Source organism: Nerophis ophidion, linkage group LG15 (assembly GCF_033978795.1).
Source record: "Nerophis ophidion isolate RoL-2023_Sa linkage group LG15, RoL_Noph_v1.0, whole genome shotgun sequence".
Classification (NCBI taxonomy): Eukaryota; Metazoa; Chordata; class Actinopteri; order Syngnathiformes; family Syngnathidae; genus Nerophis; species Nerophis ophidion.
This window is the reverse complement of record NC_084625.1, coordinates 44,428,768-44,438,026: the sequence shown is the minus strand read 5'-3', so window position 1 is coordinate 44,438,026 and position 9,259 is coordinate 44,428,768.

Here is a 9,259-nt window from a genome sequence, read left to right as displayed (position 1 = left end):
GTCTAGAAAAAAACCTGTGTATAATAAATTAGAAGTATGTGAAATTGATCTTTTTTCAGCAACACTTGAATGCAAGCATTTTATACTCGTATTCACTTATAGTTCAGACTTGAATTCTTAATTGAAATTATCAAAATTTTAAGCAAGTCACAAAAAGGATGATTTTTCTTCTCTGACCTTGACAGACATGTGCAAATGTCTTAACGCCATGTCACTCTGCAGCATTGTAACATGTAGTACTCCTCACACTTGTGAGATGGGGTCAAGCTGACACCTTTGAAGGCTGGAATATGTTCCAGTCTTCCTGCTTGTGACACTTTTAGCTTCTCTTTCCACCACATGCTGGAACACAGGGGCAGGAGTCCATTAGGGGAAGTTAAAAAAGAAAAGGCATGCAAAAACAAGCTGCCACTCATCTGCTATCTAAACTCATTTGCATACACATCGGATATCTAGACCGAGGGTCTCCAACAGGGGCGTACACAGAGTTACTGTATTGCAGACTGGTTATGGACATGATTAAGTGTAGATTTGAAATGCGTACGCGCGTATGTGTGTGTATATGTATATATATATATATATATATATATATATATATATATATATATATAGAGCTGTGTGTGTACATTATATACATCCATCCGTTTTCTACCGCTTGTCCCTGTCGTGGTTGTGGGGGGTGCTGCAGCCTATCTCAGCTGCATTATATATACACACACGTGTGTGTATATGTATGTATGTATATGTGTGCATATATATGTATGTGTGTGCATATATATGTGTGTGCATATATATGTGTGTGTATATATGTATTTATATATGTGTATATATATACATATATATATATATAAATGTATATATATACACACACACACACACACATGTATATGTATGTATGTGTATACATATGTATTTTTGTATGTACTGTGTGTGTATGTATGTGTATGTATATATATATACAGTATAAATTTATATATATACACACACACGTATGTGTGTGTATGTATGTGTGTGTATATGTATGTATATATGTATTAATGTGTATATGTATATGTGTATATATTTTGTGTGTGTATATATATATATATATATATATATATATATATATATATATATATATATATATATATATATATATATATATATATATATATATATATATATATGTATGTGTGTATGTATATTTATATATGTATATGTGTATGTATATATGTATGTGTGTATGTATATTTATATATGTATATGTGTATGTATATATATATGTATGTATGTATATTTATATATGTATATGTGTATGTATATATATATGTATGTATGTATGTGTGTTATACAAATAGAATTTATAAAAATAACCTTAAAAATGTGTATACTAGTAATTAACATGAATTCCAGTATGGAATAAAGCTGTAACATAACACAATGTGGAAAAAGTGACGTGCTGTGAAAACTTTCCGGATGCACTGTATTTACTCAAATGTGATGGTCCACTGCAGGCCTGTCAAACTCATTTTCATTGAGGGCCACATTGCAGGTGTGGCTGCTCATGGGCCGCTTTAATATATTTAATGTATAATCTTTTCGTGATATTACTCAATCTCCTATGCATTTGTTTATATATTTTTATGTACAAATTGATGGATAACGTACTTACTTTTCAGGGGGGAACAACCATTTTATTCTGATAAAAATGTTCGGAATATAAACTTTTTCACATTTGTAAAAATAAATGGTAAAAACAGGCATTACATTAGTATTTAAATATAAAACTTTGTGTCATAGATGACGAAGTGTATTATTACGGGGTTAAAAAAAAAAAAAGAGCCAAAAGTTGTAATATGAGGAAAAAGCTGACATTTTTATACTAGTAAGTAATACACTTTTTCACTCATAACACAAAGCTGATCTTAACATCTGTCTTTATGGTTCATTTTTTGTATGTTTTTTACAAAAAACACAATTTCAAAATGGGGCCCTTTATTTTTCAGTATGCAGTATGCTTGGTGGAAAAAGTTTTAGAATAAAATTTTCAACTGTTTTTACTGCGGGCCACACTTTGGACACCCCCAGTGTAAGCCATGTTTTTTGCATCTCCAGATAATTCTGATGTTTAAATAACATGCAATTGTATGCGGTAGCTGCAAAATTTCTGTCAACAATGAAAGAACTAATATGTTTGGTAAGAAAGACAAAGTGCTTTATTGACGCTTATTCTTTCCAGGCTTTCACGGGCCACAAAACAATGTGGCGGGCCAGATCTGGCACCCGGGCGTGGTCTGTTAAAAGATTATAAGAAGAGAATAGACGATTCTTGGTAAGAAAATTAATTGTCTTGTCTTTAATTGTTGACTGGTGAAAAAAAGTTGGCTTAAATGAAGAAAGTGAATTGTTCACTTGCATGACAAAAATGTTAAACACAATCGCCATTTTCCTGCACCGCTCTTGTCCACCTAGTCTTTGTCAAAGTTGATGATGTCACTGGTCAGGAAAAGGTCAGAGCGTCCACAGTCTTGCAGAAGTTGGTTAAGGCGGTTCTCGGTGACGCTGACCTGTTTGGACTCGTCCAGAGGCCAGTCCAGGAGCTGAGCGCTGGAAGGCAGCTCGGGAAGCCCCGGCCCGTAGTCCTCAAGGGGGATCGGGTACAGCAGCTGGCGCAGGGAGGGCATCCTTGCCGCCGTCCTCACCGCTTCCTGTAGGCCTGCCGTGGACAGCGGGTTGAGAGCGAGGGCGAGGCGTTGGAGGGACAAGCAGCACCCGAGCGAAGGGAGCAGCAGGCCCAGTAAGTCGTCGTTCAGTCCGCAGCCGATCAGGAAGAGGTGGCGCAACGTGCCCGACGCCTGGGAGAGAAAGCGGCGCATGGACGGCAGCGTGTTTGCATCCAGATGGTTTTGACTCAGGTCCAGATGCTGCAGAGAGGACGCGTGATGGCTGCAGGACAGGTAGGAAAGGTCGGCCGCACTCAGGCTCAGATAGGGGAGCTCCAGCACCTCCAGAGGCTGTGGTAGTGAACTGCACCAAGAAGAGTATTACTGTATAGCTACACTGTGTGTGTGTGTGTGTGTGTGTGTGTGTGTGTGTGTGTGTGTGTGTGTGTGTGTGTGTGTGTGTGTGTGTGTGTGTGTGTGTGTGTGTGTCGTATTTCTACCCTTCTTGAGACATCAACAAGGAAAAGTACCTTCCATATGCGGACTGGTGAACAAGTCAGTACCGAAATCATAGTCCCAATACGGTAAACCACTGCATCTTATAGAGCAGTGATCGGGAACCTTTTTGGCTGAGAGAGCCAAGAAGCGAAATATTTTAAAATGTATTTCTGTAAGAGCCATATAATATTTTTTTAACACTGAACACAACAAAACGCATGCATTTTTAAGTAAGACCAACATTTCTAGAGTATAAAAGGTCTCGTATTCTTCGTAATAACATTGTAATTCTGAAATTAACTATGGAGGGGGCGTGGCCTGCGGGCCTGCAGTGAAGCGGGGTGTTGCCAGGATCGGCCTCAAAATCAGTGACAGGTGCGTAAATGGCCCAGCTGGCCTTGTTATCTAATCACCTGTCGCTTGTAAGCAGCAGCCAGGAGGAGAGACGGGGCTGGGGCTGGAGCCAGAGTGCGAGCGAGAACGAAAGAGAAAAATACAATTGCTGTAAAGCAACGGAGAGATTTATTGAAAAATAAAACAATATTGTTACCCTGACACAGGGTCTCATGTCGGTAATTGGTGGTCTGAAGAACCCCCAGGAGGGCAAGTCCTACACTAACAATAATAAATAAATTACTTCTTACCCTTAATGCAACTTCTTGAACAAGTGCGGTAGAAAAAGGATGGATGGATTCAAATGCATGAGCCTGTTTTATATTTTGAACGTTATGTTTAACACTGTGAGTACAAGTGGAATTATTCATTACTTATAGTGTGTCAGCTCAGCTTTATCCGAGAGCCAGATGCAGTCATCAAAAGAGCCATATCTGACTCGCGAGCCATAGGTTCCCTACCCCTGTTATAGAGGATGTCTCATTTGTGATGCAAATCCATCAAAATTAGGTTGGTCCCAAAAAAGGAGGGATTTTTCAAATTGACTGTCTGTTTTAAAAAGTGCTCCTCCTCTGGCCAACATATGTAATAAGGGGATGGCGTGGCGAAGTTGGGAGGGTGGCCGTGCCAGAAATCTGAGGGTTACTGGTTCAATCCCCACCTTCTACCATCTGTGTGTCCTTGAGCAAGACACCCTTGCTCCTGATGGGTCCTGGTTAGCGCTGTGCATTGCAGCTCCCACCATCAGTGTGTGAATGTGTGAATGTGGAAATAGTGTCAAAGCGCTTTGAGTTCCTTAAAAAAAAGGTAGAAAACGCACTATACAAGTACAACTCATTTACCATAAGTGTGTAAGAAATTGAAATGTGCCCCCTTTGGCTAAAAATAAAATAAATATGTATATAAAGAGTGTATTAACGAAGTAAATAATAAAGATTAAAAACTAATTACAAACAAAAGATTTAAAAAACAAACCTAAAAGCAGTCTTTTTCTCACATTGTCGACTTTTTTCTTATAACATTGGCAACAATTTCTGTTTCTGTAATATTGCAATAATATCTCGTAAGAATATTACTTTTTAATGCAAAATGGTGACATTTGTCATATATAATTCAAACTTATCACAATATTGCCAATTGTTGTGTTGTTCTTGTAGTGACTTTTGTTATTAGTAAAGTTATTTGTCATTTTGCTAAGTAAAATTCCAATTAATATATTGCCAACATTTTTAAGTTTTCTTATAAAATTTTAACTTTTTTTAAGTCATTTCATAAAGTTAAAAAAATGTTAAGCTTTTCTTGTAAAATTGCGACTTATTGAGTAAAATTCCAACTTAAAATGCACAAATGTTCAGTTTTTCTTGTAAAACTTTGACTTGCATTGAGTAAAATGACTTATTATAAGATTGCCAAAGTTTTTCTTGTGAAATTCCAACTCATTTTTCACAACCTTTTTTATATTTGCATAATATGTATATATTATTGGGCTAGCACGGTGACCCAGGGGTTAGTGCGTCTGCCTCATAATACAAAGGTCCCGAGTAGTCCTGGGTTCAATCCCGGGCTCGGGATCTTTCTGTGTGGAGTTTGCATGTTCTCCCCGTGACTGCGTGGGTTCCCTCCGGGTACTCCGGTTTCCTCCCACCTCCAAAAACATGCACCTGGGGATAGGTTGATAGGCAACAGTAAATGGTCCCTAGTGTGTGAATGTGAGTGTGAATGGGCGACTTGTCCAGGGTGTACGCCGCCTTCCGCCCAATTGTAGCTGAGATAGGCACCAGCACCCCCCGCGACCCCAAAAGGGAATAAGCAGTACAAAATTGGTCCTAAGGAGGTAGGCATTTTTGGGAGGTCTCAAGAAGGCAAGAAAGACAAGAATGTGTGTGTGTGTGTGTGTGTGTGTGTGGTCTTCCTACCTCAGCAGCACACAGAGTTGACCCGGTAAACGCAGCGCCGTCAGGCTGAGACGTTGCAGTTGCCGCAGCTGCGCCATACCCCGAGAGAGATCTCCGAGCGCCTCCTCCTGGCCCGGCTCGTCCCGGCGCAGGTCCAGGTTGCAGTACTGCAGACGGAGGGCCTTCAAGTGGGGAAAGGCGGCGAGCAGAGGCATGAGCTGCGCCAGGCCCGTCACGCCCAGGTTGCTGTAGCGCACGTCGACGCCCAGCAGGCCCCTGCGAGGGAGAAGGTCCAGCACAGTCCTGATGCTGGACACGGAAATCTCCTCCACTCTGAGGTAGCGGCAATGCAGCTTGAGAGGCGCCGGGGTGCTCAGGGCCATGCACATACGCTCCCAAGAGCGGGCGTTGATGAAAATATCCGCTCTAACCCAAACTGACACGCAAGTATCATCCTCTTCTTCCTCCTCCGTGCAGCTTGGTGCATCTATCAGTCTGTCTGTCTCCTTGCACCTCCTAACCACATCCCCATCTTCCAGAACCCCCCTAGATTGTCTGCCTTCCATGCAGCTCAAGACCAACTCATTTGCTTCCTTGGGCCTCTTCCGCGGTGCTCGCTGTCTCCTCACGTCTTTGTCTCTGTGGATAGCCGAGAACGTCTTCCTCTCCTTTTCTCTTCCAGGACTCCCGTGTGCCGCGGCCCTGGCCTGAACGATGGTAGTGCACAGCGCCACAGTCAGGGACCAGCCCCCCATGGTGTCCACCGATGAACCCTCGTCCCCTTGCACGCCGCACAAGTCCAGAACACGCAGTGCGCATCTAAATGCAAGCAAGGAAACAAAAAGTGATTTTCTAGGTAAGTACCATCACTACTACTTTTTTTTTTTTTTTGCAAAGCAAAAGGTACTGTCTTCAAATCTCAGTCGTGGTTGAAGCAGGAAGGTCTAGATCAGGGGTGTCCTAACTTTTGGACTTGGGGGGCCGCATGGGGCTAAAAAAAACCCAACTAATTGAATTGAATTGAAATATTTATTTCAAACCTGCACAGTACAACACCGTTTTTTGTTTTTGATTTACATGTTGGCAAAGAGGGCTTCACGGTGGTAGAGGGGTTAGTGCGTCTGCCTCACAATACGAAGTTCCTGCAGTCCTTGGTTCAAATCCAGGCTTGGGATCTTCCTGTGTGGAGTTTGCATGTTCTCCCCGTGAATGCGTGGGTTCCCTCCGGGTACTCCGGCTTCCTCCCACTTCCAAAGACATGCACCTGGGGATAGGTTGATTGGCAACACTAAATTGGCCCTAGTGTGTGAATGTGAGTGTGAATGTTGTCTGTCTATCTGTGTTGGCCCTGCGATGAGGTGGCGACTTGTCCAGGGTGTACCCCGCCTTCCGCCCGATTGTAGCTGAGATAGGCGCCAGCGCCCCCCGCGACCCCAAAAGGGAATAAGCGGTAGAAAATGGATGTTGGCAAAGATATTTATGCTAGGCTTGAAAAGGGGTTGGATGAAGCAGCTGCTTATAATATCCCAACCCCTCTTACTCATTCCACATTTAACATAAACAACATAATACAAGAACAATACTCTATAAACAAAACAAGAAAAACTCCTGTACACTAACAATACCATGAGACAAGATGAGACCAAACGCACACACACACACGGGCCCAAACACTCTCTGACCATACACCTCTCTCCCATCGCTCTGTGCTAAGGGCACAGAGCGTACTTCTTCAGTACTTCTTTTTTAAACAGTGTTTTTAATTGAATCATGCTAGAACACGTTTTTAACTTGTCCCCTAAGTTGTTAATTTGGTCGAGGGCCGAAAGCATGTAAAGTAGGGGTCTCAAACTCAATTTACCTGGGGGCCACTGGATGCAGAGTCTGGGTGAGGCTGAGCCGCAAGAAAGTATTTCTTAAAAAACTATATTTTTAAATGTCTTTATTTTTATTTTCAACACAAAATAAAATCAAAATATAAATGACCAAAATGAGAATTAAGTAAACAAATCAGTCATAAGTAATAGTTTGGACACCATGTATGTCTTTTTGCACCCAAATATTTAACAATTTATTTCCCATTAATTTGTTTTAGTTCAAAACAAAAATAAATATAACGTTAACTAAGGTGGCATTTAGCGGGCCAAACGGAAGACGTCAGCCGGCCGAGGGCCGTAGTTTGGACACCATGTATACCTGTATGTCTATTTTTTTTTTGCATCCAAATATTTAACAATTTATTTCCTATTATTTGTTTTAGTTCAAAACAAACAAAAAAAATAACATTAACAAAGGTGGCATTTAGCGGGCCAAATGGAAGACGTCAGCCGGCCCCGGGCCGTAGTTTGGACACCATGTATACCGATATGTCTATTTTTATTATTATTTTTTGCACCCAAATATTTAAAAATGTATTTCACAATAATTTGTTTTAGTTCAAAACAAAAAAAATATAACGTTAAAGGCCTACTGAAATGAGATGTTCTTATTTAAACGGGGATAGCAGGTCCATTCTATGTGTCATACTTGATCATTTTGCGATATTGCCATATTTTTGCTGAAAGGATTTAGTAGAGAACATCCACGATAAAGTTCGCAACTTTTGCTTGCTAAGAGAAAAGCCCTTCCTGTACCGGAAGTCGCAGACGATGACGTCACACGTGTGATGGCTCCTCACATATTCACATTGTTTTTAATGGGAGCCTCCAACAAAAACAGCTATTCGGACCGAGAAAACGACAATTTCCCCATTAATTTGAGCGAGGATGAAAGATTCGTGTTTGAGGATATTGATAGCGACGGACTACAAAAAAATGTATTAAAAATAAAAAAACGCGATTGCATTTGGACGGATTCCGATGTTTTTAGAGACATTTACCAGGATAATTCTGGGAAATCCCTTATCTTTCTATTGTGTTGCTAGTGGTTTAGTGAGTTAAATAGTACCTGATAGTCGGAAAGGTGTCTCCACGGGTGTCTTGACGCGCAGTGTCTCAGGAAAGTCGACGGCAGCTATGGACGGCACAAGCTCAGCTTTTCTCCGGTAAGAACGGACTTTTTAACCACAATTTTCTCACCAAAACCTGCTGGTTGACATTTGGTCGGGATCCATGTTGGCTTGACCGCGCTCTGATCCATAGGAAAGTTTCACCTCCAGGACTTTTAAAGAAGGAATCACAGTGTGTTTGTGTGGCTAAAGGCTAAAGCTTCCCAACTCCATCTTTTTCTACTGTGACTTCTCCAATATTAATTGAACAAATTGCAAAAGATTCAGCAACACAGATGTCCAAAATACTGTGTAATTATGCCGTTAAAGCAGACGACTTTTAGCTGTGTGTGTGTGCAGCGCTCATATTTCCTTAAAACCCGTGACGTCTTGCAAACACGTCATTACACAAGACGAAACTCCCGGGAAATTTAAAATTGTAATTTAGTAAACTAAAAAGGCCGTATTGGCATGTGTTGCAATGTTAATATTTCATCATTGATATATAAACTATCAGACTGCGTGGTGGGTAGTAGTGGGTTTCAGTAGACGTCAGCCGGCCGCAAGCCGTAGTTTGGACACCATGTATGTCTATTTTTTTTAATAATTTTTTTTGCACCCAATTATTTAACAATTTATTTCCCGTTAATTTGTTTTACTTCAAAACAAAAAATAACAATGTTAACAAAGGTGGCCCAGGTTGTAATTACCTTTGATCGGAACATCCCTTGACCACTGCAAGCAACAGAGCCTGCACACAGGCGCGACACGGCGGCGGTTGTCCTCGGCTCCTCCGCCCGCCGACAAGCAATCTGCGTTCGGGCCATTCGTGGACCAGGTCGCTG